The following is a 19,346-nucleotide window of genomic DNA, read 5'->3' as shown; positions in this document are numbered from 1 at the left end:
GTATTTGACAAATCCATTATCATTGCCAGTTTTAACACACACACCCCCACACACACACACACTATTTTTTTTTAACCAACAGCTAAGGTCCTGCAACAGTCATGTGTATGCAAAGGTAATCCATGCCCCCATTTTTATTTAGATGCTTCCTGAAATTATCTCACTGGGGGTTTGAACAGAACATGGTGAAGAAACAGGCACAAATCATGTAGCAAGCTTTTCTACCCGCCCCCATCTTTGAAATGAATGGGAGGCTGAACAGGAAGCAAACCAGGAGGGCTGTGCCCTGGTTAAGGGCATCCATGAGTGTATTGAACATGAAGTTGAATTAACTTTGTAAGCTGGTGCACCACATCCTTAGAGTCTTATTAGCTTAGATGGCTTGAAAAACAACACCTTACAGAAATTAATGGAGGATAGGTCTATCCATGGCTGTTAGCTATGTGTAGCTAAAGTGAACATCCATATAGGGCTGTATGATAATTTCATTTTTGCTTGCAAAAAATTATGAGCATGCCCTGTTTGAAGCTCTGAATGCGAGTGGGAGCCTGTGTCTGCCAAAAATATTTGCAAATTATCAAACAGGTGCTCATAGAATCATAGAATAGTAGGGTTGGAAGGGACCTACAAGGCCATCGAGTCCAACCCCCTGCTCAGTGCAGGAACCCAAGTCAAACAAAACATCCCTGACAGATGGCTGTCCAGCCTCGTCTTGAATGCCTCCAGTGTGGGAGAGCCCACTACCTCCCTAGGTAATTGGTTCCATTGTCTTATTGCTCTAACAGTCAGGAAGTTTTTCCTGATGTTCAGCCGGAATCTGGCTTCTTGTCACTTGAGCCCATGATTCCGTGTCCTGCACTCTGGGATGATCGAGAAGAGATCCTGGCCTTCCTCTCTGTGACATCATTTCAAGTACTTGAAGAGCGCTATCATATCTCCCCTCAGTCTTCTCTTCTCAAGGCTAAACATGCCCAGTTCTTTCAGTCTCTCTTCATAGGGCTTTGTTTCCAGTCCCCTGATCATCTTTGTTGCCTTCCTCTGAACCCTCTCCAACTTGTCTGCATCCTTCTTGAAGTGCGGTGCCCAGAACTGGACACAGTACTCCAGATGAGGCCTAACCAGTGCTGAGTAGAAGGGAACTAGTACTTCCTGGGATTTGGAAGCTATGCTTCTATTAATGCAGCCCAAAAGAGCATTTGCCTTTTTTTGCAGCCACATCACATTATTGGCTCATATTCAGCTTGTGATCGACAACAATTCCAAGATCCTTCTCACTTGTAGTGTTGATGAGCCACGTATCCCCCATCTTGTAAGTGTGCATTTGGTTTCTTTTTCCTAGGTGCAGAACTTGGCATTTATCCCTATTAAATGTCATTCTGTTATTTTCTGCCCAGCACACATGTTTGTCTTCTTCCCGATTCCCAGTTTGATTTGCACAAATTTCCTACTTTGCGCAAATTTCCTCTGTAGACTGAATCAGCCCCACTTTAGCCTATGGAGAAAATTTGCTCAAATTTGTGGAAATTTGTGCAACTCTTCCATTCAATTGCTGCTCGATTTGCACAGTTTTCCTGTTCGCGCAAAGCAAACATGAATGGGAATTGGGCACAAGATGAGTGGCGAGACAATGTTCAGAGAATCTTGGGGATCTCAAACATTGTTCGTTCACCCATTTCTGCCTCCATGTTTAGAAGCAGGATACCTTGGAACCAGATGATGCAGGACAGTGGAAGGAAGGGCAGCTGTTTCTAGGGATGGTTGAATCTGTCAGTTTTGCTTTCTCCTGCATTTGTATTTTTAAAGTCTCAAGTTCTTTCTGTCCTGGATATGAAGGTCATTGGAAAAAAAAAAAAAAAATGAACTGAAAGATATTCTCACCCATCTGCACCAGCCAAATTCAATTGGTACAGCTATTCGTAGTCTGGAGAGGACCATGGTCTACTTGTCTGCCATAAAGCTGTTAAAGATGAGGATCATGTCAGAAAAAAGAGGTGACAGCCCTAATTCAGTGCCATAAAGATTGCTGTATGAACAGGGATTCAATTCCTTTTAAGAGCAAAGCTCTCAAAGCCCTGGGCCTGGATGGATAAATCTGTCCATTCTGGTTTCTCCTACATTCGAGTTTTTAAAATTTCAAGTTCTTTTTTGTCTTGAATAGGTAGAACTTTGCTGAATTGGGTAAATGCTTATCAAAACTGCTCTGAAAAGGAAATTTCAACCATCCTTCAAGCTGTGTTGGGAAGCTTCAAGGAGGCTTTTGGTGGGCTGCATCTAGAAAAGGAAGCTGGATTTGATGGATTTGTGATCCAGTCAAGAAAGCTATTCTTATGTTTCTCAACAGTAAGCTTGTTTTTGATTGGTGTAAGAAGGTATTAAGTTTATTTCTATCTGGATATTTAATGATTTCTAATGGACTCTTTTTATAGGAGCTGGTCCAAGTACTGTGGTGGTTCTCTCCAAACACACTTTCCAAAATGTTCATTACTTGTACAGTGAACTTTAAAACCAGTAAGTTTATTCTGTACCATTTGGGAATAGAAGTGGAAAACCATGTTAGAGGCTAACGAGTTCATTTCCTCTTACAATCAGCATATGAGACCCAAAAGCATCTTTGTACAAAATGTTTGGTTAAAATTAAATGATAATGTCATAAAAGTCCATAAGAAAAATAAGCAGGTGGTTTTTTAAGTGCAATCTTTCTGAATTGGTTTTTGGAGGCTGGTAATAGGAATTCATAGTCCTGTTTTCACAAGTTCTTAAAAAGGATATCTGAGAATCAATACATTCACCCTGAGTCACATCAACAAAACTGAAGTGGTTGGTTAAGGATAGGGGTGGAGTGCTGCTGTATTGTAATTTACAATTGCAAACCATTTGTATTGTGATATAAACAATTTAATAATGTCTATTATTGATATACTACCTTTCCCGAAAAGTTTCACTTGCCTATGTCTTTTTATTGCCTCTGTATCTTTCTTACGCAAAAAGCAAAGGCAGTTGTGCTGCTCATAAGAACAAACCCCAAATTCATATTAGGGCCATATCTTTATTAGACAAACTTGAATTCACAAGAAATGTACAAGCTTTTGAGATCTTGAAAGCTTCCCCATTTGTGGTGACCTTTGAGTTGCCCACAGTGAAGGTATTACCCTAATATGGGTTTGGGGACATATATTTATTTATTCGTCTTTTTACTGAATAGATGTTTTTATGTTGTATTGTGGTTTTAAATCAGAGGTGGCCAACTTGTGGCCCTCCAAATCTTGTATCACAAATAATCTCACAAAAACCCTTTAAGGTAGGGTTTATCTCCAGCCTTAACCCCAGTTTAGAATAAGGATGGTGGAGAATTCCACCACGGATCTCGGTGAGGCCGAATGCCAGTGCATTCGGCCCCCCGAAACCCATGGCGGAATGAAGCCCCCTGCCCCCCCCCCGCAAAAGGCCTGCAAAACGGAGCACTCACCTGCTGCCGTTCACACTGCTCTGCGAATGGCGGCCGCGTCTGCAGCTGCCATTCGCTTTACCATTTTAGCTGTGATAGTAAGGATACGTAAGTATTTACGTAGCCTATAACGGCTAACACAGGGATCCCATTGGCGTCCCTGTGGAGTTGGTGATAGGCTATGCAAATATTTACATAGCCTATCACGGCAAAAAAAAGGGACGCAAATGGCGGCGGCTACGGCGGCCGCCATTTGTGTCCCCGTGCAGCCCAGCAGTGGCCGGATGTCGCTGAGGGCTGCCCCAGCTGGCGGCTCAGTGGAGCCAACCGTCGAGGATTTCAGGGGGAGGGATGGAGCGCCTCCCCCCCACTGCGGATGTACGAAACGAAACAGGTAAGTCGTTTCGTACATCCCTAGTTTGGAAGTGGAAGACTGAGTCTGGGACCAGGTTCACTTCAAAATATTTCTCTCAGTAAAATTCAGTGGCTACACTATCTTTTGATGAGAGATAATGCAAGACAGACCCCTGATTTCAAGCAGAAATGAGAGGGTGGATGCCCTCACCACATCCTTTGTTGCAACGATGCGCATGGCTTCAATGTGAAATCTATGAAAATGTATCCGTTTCAGAGCTTTTCAAAGATTAAAAGCAAATGTGTTGTTATGGGCTTCTGTTTTAGCAGCTGTTCCCTCTGCTCCGTATTTCTCTGTGTCCTACCTTATCTCTATTATGTTGAGGAAGCCATGCAAGCTACCACTTCACACATCTGTATTTTGAATGCTTGAGCCAGTCTGTACTGGATCTGAAGGATGACTAATGTTCATTTGGAGTGTTTTGCACTTGTCCTTTAAGGGCACAATCCTTTCGAGATAGTCGGCAGCCTCCAAAGTCAGAGGTGCAGGGTGCAGGCCAATGCAGGGTGGCCGGAGCCATCCTGCATGTTTGCTAGACGGGCGATTTGCCTGTCTAGCCATGGGGCTTCTGAGCGGAAGGGAAGGAGGCTGGGGTATGCATAGGAAGCTGCATAACACAGCTTCCCCAGTCTCTTCCCCTCCCTGCATACTAGACCGCCCCCTTTCCCCTGCCTCCGCACTCTATTTCCAGATGTGGAGACATAGCCGGTGTGGAGGGAGCCATGCTAGCTATGAGGGGGAGGGGGACGGCATCCAAGCTTAGAGCCCCAGTTCCAACTTCGGATCCCAGAAACTGAAAAATCCGATGTGCCCCAGACGTGGTCTTGGGAAGCATAGGATTGCTCCCTAAGTTGTTTTAGCTTGAAAGTTATATACAGGCACCAGAAGAACTACTGGACCATGCAGAAATGTGCAGAGACTCTAGAAAATGACTAGCATCAGTGCAATTTCATTACATTAAATATGCTGCTTTGGAATATACAACAGAATCAGCTTGTGGGGAGCATTATATTTATTACATAAAATAGTATACAATGAATGTATGGTTGTTCACTGGAGGGCAAACCTTCACTTTACAGCATGCAATCCTCCCAGGGTTTTTTTAAATTCAAATTTTAAGAAATAAAATTCTTAAAGAGAGAGGCACCAAGAGAGGCAGGGAGCCTGCTGGGCACCAAGAGGTGGGCACCCCACTGGAGACCTCAGAACAACAGAGATCAAGCAATGGAGGGATAAGTAGTGGGATAAGCTACTTATCATGAGGGGGACTTGTTGACCCCCCCCCCCATCTAGTCCTGCCTATTCTTAGAATATTTTGCAAACTAGGAATTGGGGCAAGTATTTGGAAGGGCGGAGATCAAAACACAAACTCCCACTTCTCGAATAGGCGAGCTCCATTTCGAGTTGGGCTCTCCCTTTTTGAGCTGGGTTTCTCAGAAAGGGGCTGGCATGCCACCTGTGTGACTCTGCTGCCCCCCCCCCCACTGCCAGCTTCCCTCCCCACTGTTTGCCCCAAGTAGGGGAAGGGAGGAACCTAGTGGCAGAGGGCAAGAGAGGCCATCGGGGAAGACAGAGGGGCAGGAATTGGGCTTATCAAGTCCTCCAATTCAAACATTTGTAATATACTCCCACATACACATACACATCTGAGGTTATTCAAGGGTTGAACGTGAACCCCCAGAAAGCCCAATTAGTTTGGGGACAAGCAGGAGGGGCCTTGCAAAGTCCTTGGTTCTCTTTCTGCCATGGATGGAGCTCCTTGACCCATCAAACTCTTTCTCTCTCTCTCTCTTTCTCAACTCCTTTTCTAGCAAACTCTCTTCCTTATGTTTAGTGCTGCTATCTATGAACACGATCCATCCCCTCTTGAGAACGCACAGAACTTTGGCTGATCCGGCAGGATTCTACTTATGCTCTTACGTTCTTATGCTGTTTTTGAGTTTCGTATTCCTGCTTGCTGTATCCTTGGATGATATGTAATTAAGCAAGACAGCAAGGACAGTTGCAAAATGGCCACTGGAGTCATATTTACAGAGTTCATGGAAGTGGTGACTCCTGTGTTGCTGAATACATCCAGCAGCCTTAAAAAGAAGGATATGGTTCATTATGCTGTAGGCCTGGAGACCCGGTAGATTCTCTCCTCCCCCTACCCAATCTTCCTAATAATCTACATTACTATTGGCTCCTGTAGATGGCTGCTTATTTATAAATGTATTACTGTGCGTGCAGTTAATTTCATGGAGATTAAGCTACTGGATAGGGGTGAATGCTCCTTCCTTGTTCTCCTCGACCTCTCAGCGGCTTTTGATACCGTTGACCATGGTATCCTCCTGGACCACCTGGAGGGGTTGGGCATTGGAGACACTGTATTGTGGTGGTTCCGGTCCTTCCTCTCCAGCAGGTACCAGAGGGTAGCACTGGGAGAGGAGGTTTCAGACCCGTGGCCACTCATTTGTGGGGTGCCACAGGGTTCCATCCTCTCCCCGATGCTATTTAACATCTATGTGAAGCCTCTGGGGGCTATCATCAGGAGGTTTGGGGTGCGGTGTCACCAATATGCAGAAGACACGCAGCTCTACCTCTCGTTCAGATCTTCACCAAGGTTGGCCGTAGAATCCCTGTCCAAATGTCTGGAGACAGTGAGTGGCTGGATGGGGAGGAATAAGCTGAAGCTGTACCCTGATAAGACCGAGGTACTTTTGGTGGGAGACAAGAGGAGGCTGGGGGATGTTGACCTGGTGTTGAAGGGGTACAGCTACCCTTGAAAGACCAGGTCTGCAGCCTGGGGGTCATTTTGGACTCCCAGCTATCCGTGGAAGCTCAGGTGTCAGCTGTGAGCCGGACAGCGCTGTATCAACTCCATCTGATACGGCGGCTGCGCCCCTTCCTTCCCGACCATCTGCTCCCATCTCCTCTTGTTTAGACTACTGTAATGCGCTCTACATGGGGTTACCCCTGAAGACAGTTCGGAAGCTGCAGCTGGTACAGAACGCGGCAGCTCGCCTGATCAAAGGCAGCCGCTGGTGAGGTCGCATTACTCCAGTGCTGAAGGAGTTGCACTGGTTACCAGTTGTTTTCCGGGCCAAATTCAAGGTGTTGGTTTTGACCTTTAAAACCCTATACGGTTCCGGCCCAGCCTATCTTAAGGAGCGCCTCCAGCAACACCAGACAGGCAACTTAACAAGATCAGCCTCGGATGGCCTTCTCTCTGTCCCATCAGCCAGGACAGCTAGACTGGTGGGGACTAGGGAGAGAGCCTTTTCTGTGGTGGCCTCCACTCTGTGGAACTCCCTCCCTAGGGAACTCCGCCATGCCCCCTCTTTAATGAGCTTCCGCTGTGCATTAAAAACGTGGTTGTTCAGGCAGGCATTTGGGGTGGGTTAGGGTATTTTAGAACATGTTTTTATTGTAGATTTTTATTGTTTTAAACTGTTTTATTATATTCTGTACATCGCTCAGAGTGGCTGTGTGTCCAGCCAGATGGGCGATTAATAAATGTAATAAATAATAATAATAATAATAATAATAATAATAATACCAAGGGGAGGGGACGCAGTCCACTGCCGCTGAAGTCAATAGGAGTTTCACCATTGACTTAGGCAGGATGCAGATCACCTCTTTTAGTTGCCTTAGAGATAGGTTTTACGTTAGCTACCCTAGTTCAAGGCTTGTCCAGCCAGGACAGTTCTTTTTCCCTTGGGAAAACCCAGCTGACTCTTAGAACGTAAGAACATGAGAAGAGCCATGCTGGATCAGACCAAGGGTCCATCTAGTCCAGCATTCTATTCACACAGAGGCCAGCCAGCTGTCGACTGGGAACCCACAAGCAGGGCATGAGTGCAACAGCAACCTCCTGCCCATGTTCCCCAGCAACTGGTGTACATAGCCTCACTACCTCTGATACTGGAGGTAGCACATAGCCATCAAGGCTAGTAGCCATTGATAGCCTTCTCCTTCAGGAATATGCCTAACCCCCTTTTAAAGCCATCCAAACTGGTGGCCATCACTACTTCCTGTGGTAGTGAATTCCATAGTTTAACTATGCACTCTATGAAGAAGTCCTTCCTTTTCTCTGTCCCAAATCTCCCACCAGTTAGCTTTATAGGATGACCCCACTGGGTTCTAGTATTTTGAGAGAGGGAGAAAAATGTCTCCCTATCCACATTCTCCACACCATGCATAATTTTGTAGACCTCTATCATGTCTCCCCTTACCCTCCTTTTCCCCAAGCTAAACAATCACAGCTGTTGTAACCTTCTCCCATAGGGGAGATGCTCCAGTCCCTTGATCATCTGAGTTGCCCTTTTCTGTACGTTTTCCAGCCCTGCAATCTCTTTCCATGGCTGGCACACAAACCCTTTGGCACCTGAGTGCTGGCAAATGATAAGCGTCCTGTGAATGGAATGTTTTAAAAATGCATCTGTGCTTGTGCCAGAAGTACACAATCGTAGGATACTAACCCATTGGGGCTAGGTTCAGTTAGGGATGGCACGGTTGCCTGATTCATTCCAGGAATCCAGCATACCTGCTCCTGCCTCCCCCCTTGAGCCCCGCTCACCAAGCCCCTGCTCGCCCCCAGCTTGGCGAATTGGCTGCACTCACCTCGGCAGCCTTGTTGAGCTTTGTGGTTGCCATTTTCTGAGAAATAAATGACAATCGCAAAAATGAGCAAATTTGCGCACAAGCAAAAATACATATTTTGTGAATGCGCATATTCGCATATGCGAAAATGTGCATTTTCTGAATTGCGCATATTTGGGTATGCGCGAAAATGCACATTTTAGTAAAAATGCACATTTTTGTACACACACTAATGTGTGCCTTTGCAAAAATGCACATTCCACACACGAGAATATGTACGTTTGCAAAAATGCGCATTTTCATGCATACAAGAACGTGTGCATTTTTGTGATCACCATTTTATTTTTTTTAGAAATGGTGACTGCAGATAGGGATGTACGAAAGTCCCTTACCTGAACCCGAAATGTGATTCACGGTGGGGAGGAGGCGCTCCGTCCCTCCCCCTGAAATTCTGGCCGGGGGGGAGGCACCCCATCCCTCCCCCCTGGAATTCTGACCAGGGGGAGGCGCCCCATCCCTCCTGCCGCGAATCCTGGCCAGCCGGGACGCAAATGGCGGCGGCCGTAGCTGCCACCGTTTGCGTCCCTGCAGTCAGATGTGATAGGCTACGTAAATGTTTACGTAGCCTATCACGGCTGAGTGAAAAAAAAACACGCGTGTACGCAAATGGCGGCGCCCATGGGCGCCGCCATTTGCGCTCCTTATTTTGGCACGTGTAGTCTACGTAAACATTTACGTAGACTATGGCAAAAATAAGGGGAACGCAAATAGCGTTGCCCTTATTTTCGCCGTAGTCTACGTAAATGTTTACGTAGACTACACGTGCCAAAATAAGGAATGCAAATGGCGGCGCCCATGTGCACCGCCATTTGCGTAAGCGTGGTTTGGGTTTTTTTTTTCACTCAGCCATGATAGGCTACGTAAACATTTACGTAGCCTATCACGGTGTTTTTTTAAAATCTAGCCATGATAGGCTACGTAAATCTTCACGTAGCCTATCACTTTTTTTTTTTTTTTAACTTGGAAATGGTGGCGGCGGCGGCAGCCGGTCAGAAGACCAGCTGCCACAGCCACCACCGCCGAACCACCGCTGAACCGCCAAACCGCCGCCGCTGCCACCAGGGACATTCGCACAAGGTAAGTCCCATCCCGGGGGGGCGGGGGGGCAGACTGTTTCACCACCAATTTCGGGGGGCCAAATTCACTGGCATTCGGCCTCCCTGAGATTCGTGTCGAAATTGTCTGACATCCCTAACTGCAGAGCTCGATAAGGCCACTGCGTTGAATGCGGGTTGCTTGAAGAGAGTGGGAAGGGCTCAAGCACAGTCTGGGGACTGGTGAGCGGGGGCAGGGGCTGGGCAGGAGTCCAGAGAACCCTGACAGGGGTGAGTTCGCACATCCCTAGGTTCAGTTCTCAACTTCTGATCAGTTTTGGAGCCTTTACACAAGATGGTTTGTATCCCCAGAGTTTTTAATCAGCCCCAAGCCTTTTGGCTTGGTTCACCCCCAATGGGGTGCTCTAGAGGCAGTTCCTTTGTTCTCTGATTAGCATGTTTCCACTGGCATATTGGATGCATCACTGTGGCCCACCAGAAGGGTGGTACCATAGCTCAGTGGGCAGAGCGCCTGCTTTACGTGCAGAAGGTCCCTGGTTCGGTTCCTTGCATCTCCATAGGGATGTCAGAGAATTCCGCCACGGATCTCGAATGCCCAAACTCTGTGGCGGAACGGCCTGCCTCCACCCCGCGGATCCCCCCCGGGACGAGACTTACCTGGGGCGGATCTTCCGGGCAGTGGCGGCGGCTGGTCTTCCGACTGGCTGCTGCTGCCACCATTTCCAGGCTTGTAAAAAAAAAAAGACATGATAGGCTACGTAAAGACTTACGTAACCTATCATGGCTAGGTTTTTTTAAAAAAAAATAACGTGATAGGCTACATAAATCTTTACATAGCCTATCATGGTTGGGTGGGGTTAAAAAAAATGTGTATGCAAATGGCAGCAGCTATGGCCGCCGCCATTTGCGTTCCTTCTTTTTGCCATCTTAATCTACGTAAATATTTACATAGACTATGACGGCGAAAATAAAGGGGAACACAAATAGCATAGCGGGCGTTATTTGCATCCCTTTTTCATTCACCGTTTTAGCTTACGTAAATCTTTACATAGGCTAAAACGGCAAATCAAAAGGGGACGCAAATAGCGGCCGCTACGCTATTTGCGTTCCCTTTTATTTTTGCCATCATAGTCTATGTAAATATTTACGTAGATTAAGACGGCAAAAAGAAGGAACGCAAATGGCGGCGGCCGTAGCCGCCATTTCCGTACGCGTTTTGTTTGTTTGTTTTACCCAGAGCCCTCCGCGGCCAGAAATCCGGCTGCGGATGGCTCTGGCCTGGCTGGGCCTGGAACGCCTCCCCCCCCCCCACCATCAACATAATCCGCGAACAGGTAAGTGACTTTCATATACCCCTACATCTCCAGGTAGGGCTTAAAAAAACCTTCTGTCTGAAAGGCGAGCCACTGCCAGTCAGTGTTGACAATATTGGGCTAGATGGACCCATGGTCTGACTCAGTATAAGGCAGCATCAGTATAAGGCAGCCCATGAAATGGTTTGCTCTTGGAAGCCACCACTGTGGAGCAATCAAGAGGGACCAGGAAGTCCTGCCCTTCATTGGTAACCATCAGGAGGTGACACTTGGAAGTAGGGGTGCCTCAGTCATCACTGTGCGAGTGCATGGTTGCTGATTGGCTAGCTGCCTGATTGTGGGGTGTTGACATCAAGGGGGGTGACTAGCCAATCAGCAACCATGCACATCCACAGTGCTGGCTTGCTGAGCTGCCTCCTAAAAACACCATCTTGATGATGTCAACAGAGAAGGGCAGGAATTCTCCTCCAATCACAATTGCCTTTCAGTGGTGGCCGGCCATTCCTATTGGTGGACCAGTTCACATAGTTTTCTTGGCATGATGGGTATGTGTTGGGGGTGTGGCTGGGAGGGAGAGAGGGAGGATCAAAATAGATATTGTGATCTATTATATTTGAACTAGGGATGTACAACCCCCCCCCACTGTCCAGTCCAGGGGGGCATTGTAGGGGAATTCGGGCTGCTTGGGACCCTGCAAAGTCCTCCAGATCCCTGCCGCATCCACTGGAGTTGGCGGAGCAGCTCTCCAGCTTCCTATAAAACATGATACACCAATGGCAGCTGTCATTAACCTATCGCAGGAAAATTACAGCCATAAATGGCATATTTTATACTATTTGCGGCCATAAAGCACCTATACCTAAATTACAGCTTTTACAGCTATATTTAGGTAAAAGTAAGGGTTTGGCAATCTATATATTAATAACCTTTATGATTAATTTTGCTGGAGAAGACTCTTACGAGTTCCCTGGACTGTAAGGAGGTCAAATCAGTCAGTTCTAAAGGAAATCAACCCTTCTGAAATTAAGTCATGGGCGACAAGATGCCCACCCCTGATTTAGACTGCTCATTGGAAGGACATATACTGAAGCTGAAGCTCAAATATTTTGGCCACGAAATGCGAAGAGAAAACTCTCTGGAAAAGACCCTGATGCTGGGAAAGATTGAAAGCCAAAGGAGAAGGGGACGGCAGAGGATGAGATGGCTAGATAGCATCACCGATGCAATGAATATGGACTTGAGCACACTCTGGGAGAGAGTGCAGGACAGGAAGGCCTGGCATGCTATGGTCCATGGGGTCATGAAGAGTCGGACACGACTGAACAACAACAACAAGTGCTTTACAGCTACAAATAGCATACAATATGCCATTTACGGCTGTAACTTTCCTGCAATAAGCTAATGGCAGCCACCATTCATGTATTGCATTTTATAGGGAGCTGGAGAGCCACCTCATGGACCCGGAGGTGAGTGCAGCCAGTCCGCTGCGGACTCCGGAGTTTGGATTCTATGGAATCCAGCCTCATTTGAGTCTGCAGCAGATTTCTCCAGCATCCCTAATTTGAACTGGGCTCAAATCCTTGCTTAGCTTAAACTACAAGGGATGGTGGCATCAGGGGGCAGGTGACCATTTATGCCTCCCTGAGCTCACTGGGGGAAAGCTGTGGGGAACTGAGATTAATAACTACTACTCATTCGAGTCTTTACTACTCTTTTTTCAAGGGTGACACCCACACTATGGGGGTGGGGTGGGGGCTAAGTACTTCTGGGTAGACCTCAGCTCCTACATCCCTATCCAGTCCAGTGTTTGGCAAATATGAAGTGGGGGGGGGACAAATACTAGCCATTTGGGGATGGCTAGAATTTGTTTTAACTACTTATACTTGTGTATTGGCTTAAATAAGTTGTGTGTGTGCTTTCCGAAGTGCCTAAAGTATTGTAAAAGCTTCATTTAGGTCGGGGGGGGGGGTAAAGAGCCACATTTTCTTGGGGGTCAACTGTAAGATGCTGCTGGTGGGCAGGTCTGAAGCCAGTAGTGGGTGGAGCCAGAGGCAGATCCCAAAGTGCCACCCTTCTCTCTCTCTCTCTCTCTCTCTCCCCCCTCTTCCCCCTCCTTTCTCTTTCTCTCTTCCCCTTCTCTCCTCCCCATTTGCTGAGTGGGCTTCTGGGGGAGGGGCAAATTGCACTCGCCAGAGCTGTGAACAGATTGCTCGCAAATGACTTCTGAAATTAAGTCACGGGCGACAAGATGCCCACCCCTGATTTAGACTAAATGATTGCCAAGGTCCCTTTCGACTCTCTTACCCAATCTGGAAATTGGCTTAAAATCTGTTTGATGTAGAATCTTCTAATTTCTCATGTAGTGACATGGCATCAAAATCCCCTTATGCTGTCCCATAGCTTTAAACTGTGCCTAACTGCTGAGACAAATGTTCTTCCAAGAAGCCACAATGCTTTGCTAGTCAGACATTTGATGTTATATTGTTGCTTATGGGTTGCCTTAAACATGAACCAACTGAACATCTTGTATCCTTATATTCAACTCCCCTTTCCTTCTCTTCCTGACCTCCTTTCCTGGGTGAGCTTCCTTCTCTGATAGTGACATTCACAATTTCTATAGCATATCTGATATGCAATCATACCTAAGGATTGTGCACCTTGCCTCAATTACTCATGCCCTGGTCAGCTCCAGCTAGACTACCGTAATGCCTTCTATGTGGGGCTGCCTTGAACACAGTACAGAAATGTCAACTACTGCAAAATGTGGTGGCTGGGATCTTGGGGGGGGGGGGTTGGAGCACCTCACTCCAGTATTAAATTTGGCTGCCTATTCCCTTCAGATCCCACTTCATAGTGCAGCTTTTGACCTTTACTGGATGGGCCACTTGGACCCATATAAACCTGTCCTGCATTTGAAATTGGCTACAGAGATCCTGCTCACAGATCTGCCGGTAGGTACAAACCGGTTGGCAGTGGCATGAGAGAGGGCCTTCTTAGTGGTGGCCCTCTGTTTGTGGAACTCCCTCATGAGAGAGATGAACATTTGTCCCCCTCCATGTTTTGTATTAGGCAGGCCCTACAGACATTTCTGTTTCAATCTTCTTTTGGTTTGAGGTTGGTTTAATTATTGTTGTTGTTCTAATTCTGGAGTATTAGAGAAGTTGTTCGGCTGATGTTATGATGTATTTTATGCTGCTCTTTTAGCTTTCAGGTTTTTATGGATAATTCTACGTTTATGTTTATGGTTTTAGTAATTGGGTGTTTTATTGTATTTACATCTTTTATTGTGAGCCACCTTGAGAGAACTTTTTTAGTTTTGAAAAGTGGCCTAAAATTTGCTTAAATGAATATCATTAATAGGACTCCTAGGTTAGGCCTTGGAGGCCCATCAGTTGCCTCCATCATATCGAAGTTTCAGGCTGCCATCAGTTTCCTGAATACTGATAATATCAACCAGCTGCTGTGCTATTCAGATAGAGGAAGAACTGATTCAGCTGATTTTTAACCAAAATTCTTCCTGTACAGATTTCTTTCTATTCGGGGTTGATTAACCCTATTGTTTCCCCTTTCAAAACAGCAGCAGTTCTACTCTGAAGATGTCTTATCCCCTATTCATCTCTGGGTATCTATGCTACATCCTTTCATCTTTAGGTAACTTTCAAATATAGCAGTCTATGGATGTCATATTTTCCCAAGCTGATGAGAAGGGACACTTTGGCTCTGTGGTACTCTTAGCATATTCCATTCCTCATTTCTCTTTTTCTCCACCAAACACATTCAGGCTCAACAATCAAGTGACAAACGTGACTCATATTATTTCCCCCGCTTGAGCTGGGAATGTCTGAAATCTGTAGCGTGGCCTAGCTCGCTGTCTTCAGCCCCACTTTGGAATCCTTGAACAGGCCTGGTTGGCACAGGTGGGCATCTGCCAAGGTCCACAGGCTCTGAAGGGCCGAGCCCTCCCCGGAAGGGCCCATTGCCAGGGTCAGATGGCACCGGCGTCAGCTCCTTCTCTCTCCTCCATCTCCTCCTCCCCTGGCCGACTGGTCCCGCTGGCAAAAGGAAGTGCTGTGGCAGATGGCCAATGGAGCCTGTAGGTCCCGTGGCACGCCATCTTAAAGATTTTTATTTATTTGTACTTAGGTTTTGAGTAGCGAAGATATGAACCAATTTAAAATGGTGTGTTTCAGGGGCTGCAGGTTCAGCCAGCCAGCTGTCAGGGTGCTTCTTTTGCCAATGGGGACAGACAGGCAGGCAAGGAGGAGGATGTAGAAGAGGAGAGGAGAGGAAGAGGAGCCATTGCCATTGTTGCCAAGTAAAGCAGGAGGGAGGGCTGACTGGCAGGGCATTGCTGGGGGGGGGGGCTGGGTGTTGTGCAAGGGGGGGGCATCGGCAGCACTATACTGATTGCCCACTGGAGTCTGGTGCCTATCCTCAAATTTGAAGAGGGGACAGTGGGAGGGATTGCCCTCCTGGCTACTGATATCATAGTGAGATTTTTTGCATTCAGATAACCTTTTTGTTACTCCCATCCCTGGGCGGGGGGTGGGGGTGGGGAATGCTGTATTTGGGGACTGTTACCCATGGTGAAAACACACAGGGTTCTCAAACAGAGGCTGTTGCCTTCCCCTCCCACATAGCTTTGTGATGGTACTAGGGATGGGGAAGAATATTGTTCATTCCACATTTCATTCATTCATTCCTTTTCTATACCATCCAATAGCCAAAGCTTAAAACAAACTAACCTAATTCATCCTTTCCGGATTAATATGAGGATCAGAGTGTGGTTATCCTTTGGATTTTGTGCTTCTCTGAGTTTTATGGTGCAGTTTTCAGCTCAGAAAACTACAAAGATATGTATTTAAGAGCAAACTGCATAAGAAACATGCAAATCTCAGGGGGTAATGCTTATGAAAATAATTGCAATTGTTCCTGCATTTTTAAGCAACAACGCAGACTTATGTGGAAACAAGTCAGAACAGACTTATGATTGAATGCATGAACTGGAAATACGCTTCACCAGTCGCTAAGTGGGACCTCTCTTGACTGTGATGGGGAAGTGATTCAGGAGTAGGAGTTGAACAAACATTATTGATCACTTATGGGGATATTTTTATACGGATTTTATAAAGTTTGAGAAGGAAAATCCTTTCTTTTCTTTGCCATCGTTTCTGCACTATTTATTCTAGTATCACCCCGCCAGTATCACCACTGCTGATGAGAGCAAGACAGTTGCCTTCTCAGATGTCCCCCAAGGTACCAGTTTTTTACATTAGCTCTGCTGGTACCACCAAGTGGCAGGAACATCCTGATTTCTGCTCTGAAAGGCTTATTCCAAGTTTCTTGTGCAGTCTGTGTCATCCCGCATATGTATGCTTGTAGTTTTGAGGTCACCAGCCCCACTGCTTTTCCTGGAATGCATCTCTTGAGGAAGACCTGAATCCTCCAGCGTATGAGGGTGCTTACAGGGAAGTCAAAGTCGAAGGGGAAAGAGTTAAAGTTATTGGTTTCAACTAGGTGATAACCATACACTGGGACACTGAACTGTTTTGCTACAACCTGTGTAAGCACACGCTGTGATGTTCTGAACTGACTTTTTAAATTGGCTGGCATTTATAATCATTGCTCCACCATATGCCATCCCTGATCTGCTCTTGGTTATCAGCAGGTAGGCCAAATTCTGTCAGATACTCAGCTAGTAACTATGGAGAACAGCCTATGCATTAGCTGATGGAATTGAAATCATAGAATCATAGAACAGTAGGGCTGAAAGGGGCCTATAAGACCATGGAATCCAACCCCCTGCTCAATGCAGGAATCCAAGTCAAAGCATCCCTGACAGGTGGTAGTCCAGCCTAATCTTGGATGCCTCCAGTGTGGGAAAGCCCAGCACCTCCCTAGGGAATGGGTTTTATTGTCATATTTCTCTAACAGTGAGGACATTTTTCCTGATGTTCAGCTGGAATCTGGCTTCCTGTCACTTGAGTCCATTATTCTGTGTCCTGCATTCTGGGATGATAGAGGAGAGATCCTGGCCTTCTTCTCTGTGATCACCTTTCAAGTACTTGAAGAGTGCTGTCATGTCTCCCCTCAGTCTTCTCTTCTCAAGGCTAAACATGCCCAGTTCTTTCAGTCTCTCCTCACAGGGCTTTGTTTCCAGTCCCCTGATCATCTTCGTTGCTCTCCTCTGAATCCTCTCCAGTTTGTCTGCATCCTTCTTAAAGTGTGGTGCCCAGCCCAGCTCGTTCTCAGCTTTAGCCTTCCTGACTCCATCCCTGCAATTCTGTGCTACCTGCCTGTACTCTTCCTTTGTAGCTTGGCCTTCCTTTCACTTCCTATACATGTCCTTTTTTTGTTTTCAGGTCACTTCTAAGCTTTTTGTGAAGCCACATTGGCTTCTTCTGTTGTCTTACACCTTTTTTCTTGTTGGAATTGTTTGTAATTGTGCCTTGAGAATTTCCTTTTTAAAAAACTTCTACCCATCTTGGACTCCTTTTCTCCCTAGAGTCACTTGCCATGGGACTTTACTTATCATTGTTCTGAGTTTATTAAAATTGGCTTTCCTAAAATCCAGGGTACGCATTTGGCTACACTCGGCTTTTGCTTCCTTTAGAACCAAGAACTCTAGTATAACATGGTCACTTCCCCCCAGAGTTCCCATGACTGCTACTTTATCCACTAAGTCATCTCTGTTGGTTAGGATCAAGTAAAGGATAGCCGATCCTCAAGTTCCTTCCTCCACTCTGTAAGAAGAACGTAGGGATGTACGAAAGTCACTTACCTTTTCGATGGGGTGATTCGTGATGGGGGGGAGGCGCTCCGCACCTCCCCCCGAAATCCTAAACCATCCGGCTCCGCTCCGCAGCAGCTCTGCGGAGCCAATGGCCAGGGCCATCCACAGCCAGAGTTTTGGCCGCTGACGGGCTGCTGCAGATGCAAATGCCATTTGCATCCTGCGAAGCTGCCGTGATAGGCTACATAACTATTTATGTAGCCTATCACGGCAAGCCCCCCCCCCAAAAAAAAACAGCATACGCAAATGGCGGCGGCTGCAGCGGCCACCATTTGCATTCCCTATTTTGAGCCGTTTTAGCCTATGTAAATATTTACGTAGGCTATTACGGCGAAAAAAAGGGAACGCAAATAGCGTAGTGGGCACCATTTGCGTTCCTTTCCCCCCCCTCCATTTTAGCCTATGTAAATATTTACATAGGCTATTACGGCGAGAGAGAAAAAAGGAATGCAAATAGCACCCACTACGCTATTTGCGTTCCCTTTTTTTCGCCGTAATAGCCTACATAAATATTTACGTAGGCTAAAATGGCTCAAAATTTATGTAGCCTGTCACGTATTTACGTAGCCTATCACGGCTATGATCAGGAAGTGAATGGCGGCCGCAGGGCAGCTGCCATTCGCAAGTCAGTGCGGACGGCAGCAGGTAAGTGCTCCATTTCATGCGCCTTTCATGGGTTGGGGGGGTGGGGGCTTTGTTCTGCCACGGATTTCGGGGGGCCAAATGCACTGGCATTCAGCCTCACCGAGATCCGTGGCAGTATTCTCTGACATCCCTAGGAAGAAGTTAGCAGGAGAGAGTATTTCAGAATCACTGCCCCCCTTTTTTAAATCCTTCTTGTGTTTACAAGGTTATTAGGCCTATTATCCATCTAAATCTGTTTTCCAAGAAAATGGTAGGATAAGACTATCAATAGCTACTAGTCATGATGGCTATATGCTACCTCCAGGATCAGAGCCAGCATGCTTCTGTATGCCAGTTGCTGGGGAACATGAGTGGGAGGGTGCTGTTGTACTCATGTCCTTCTTTTGACTTCCCAGGAGCATATGGTTGACTATTTGGGGAAAGAGAATGCTGGACTAGATAGCCCATTTAATCTAATCCATGCAGGGCTCTCCTTTTGTATTTAGCAGCTTTGAAAGAGGGACCATCTCTGATATCCTCAAGGGTGGGCTGTCCACCAGGTGGATCTGGTGAGACCTGGGTAGTTTTTCCAGTCAACAGAAATGCCATGGCCTGAGTCCCTGGTGCTGCTAAATGAAGTACCTGATTCTCCTTTTGGAATAGACTCCAACTGCAATGATTGACTGACTTGTGTGTCCTGAAGCTTCTGGGGCATCTGAAGTCTTAACCATAATTGTTTACCTCCCCCCTCTTGTGATGTGAAGGTACCTTACAAATTACCTGCCCAGTTATTAGTCTGAGAACATGAAAGATTCTGAGGGACTCAAACCAGGGACTCAGGCAGTATGGCCTAGGCATCGTACTCCTTGCACCACTGGCAGAGAGAGCTTTTGACATGATCTTTGCTGTGCTGCAGTGCCACCCCAAATAATGGCCAGATAGGGGTACTGCAGCTCATCAGCCCAGTTCTCCAGGACAGGGTGAGGTAGGAAGCCAAGAGGACTGGGGAGAGGTAACGACTGGGGTACCGCAGGGCTCAGTCCTGGGCCCAGTGCTCTTC

General features: G+C 46.7%; 1 protein-coding gene across 1 annotated transcript in view; it reads left to right on the top strand.

Annotated features, from left to right (window-relative positions):
* Window positions 1–19,346, top strand: part of DLG2 (discs large MAGUK scaffold protein 2) — a 1,591,953-nt gene that overhangs the window by 1,031,789 nt on the left and 540,818 nt on the right. The window lies entirely within an intron of this gene.

The sequence above is a fragment of the Heloderma suspectum genome, chromosome 3, assembly GCF_057233095.1.
Source record: "Heloderma suspectum isolate Gila_16-S chromosome 3, 16-S_ref, whole genome shotgun sequence".
NCBI classification, from domain to species: domain Eukaryota; kingdom Metazoa; phylum Chordata; class Lepidosauria; order Squamata; family Helodermatidae; genus Heloderma; species Heloderma suspectum.
The sequence above is the reverse complement of the archived record's forward strand: the minus strand, read 5'-3'. Positions and strand labels throughout refer to the sequence as shown.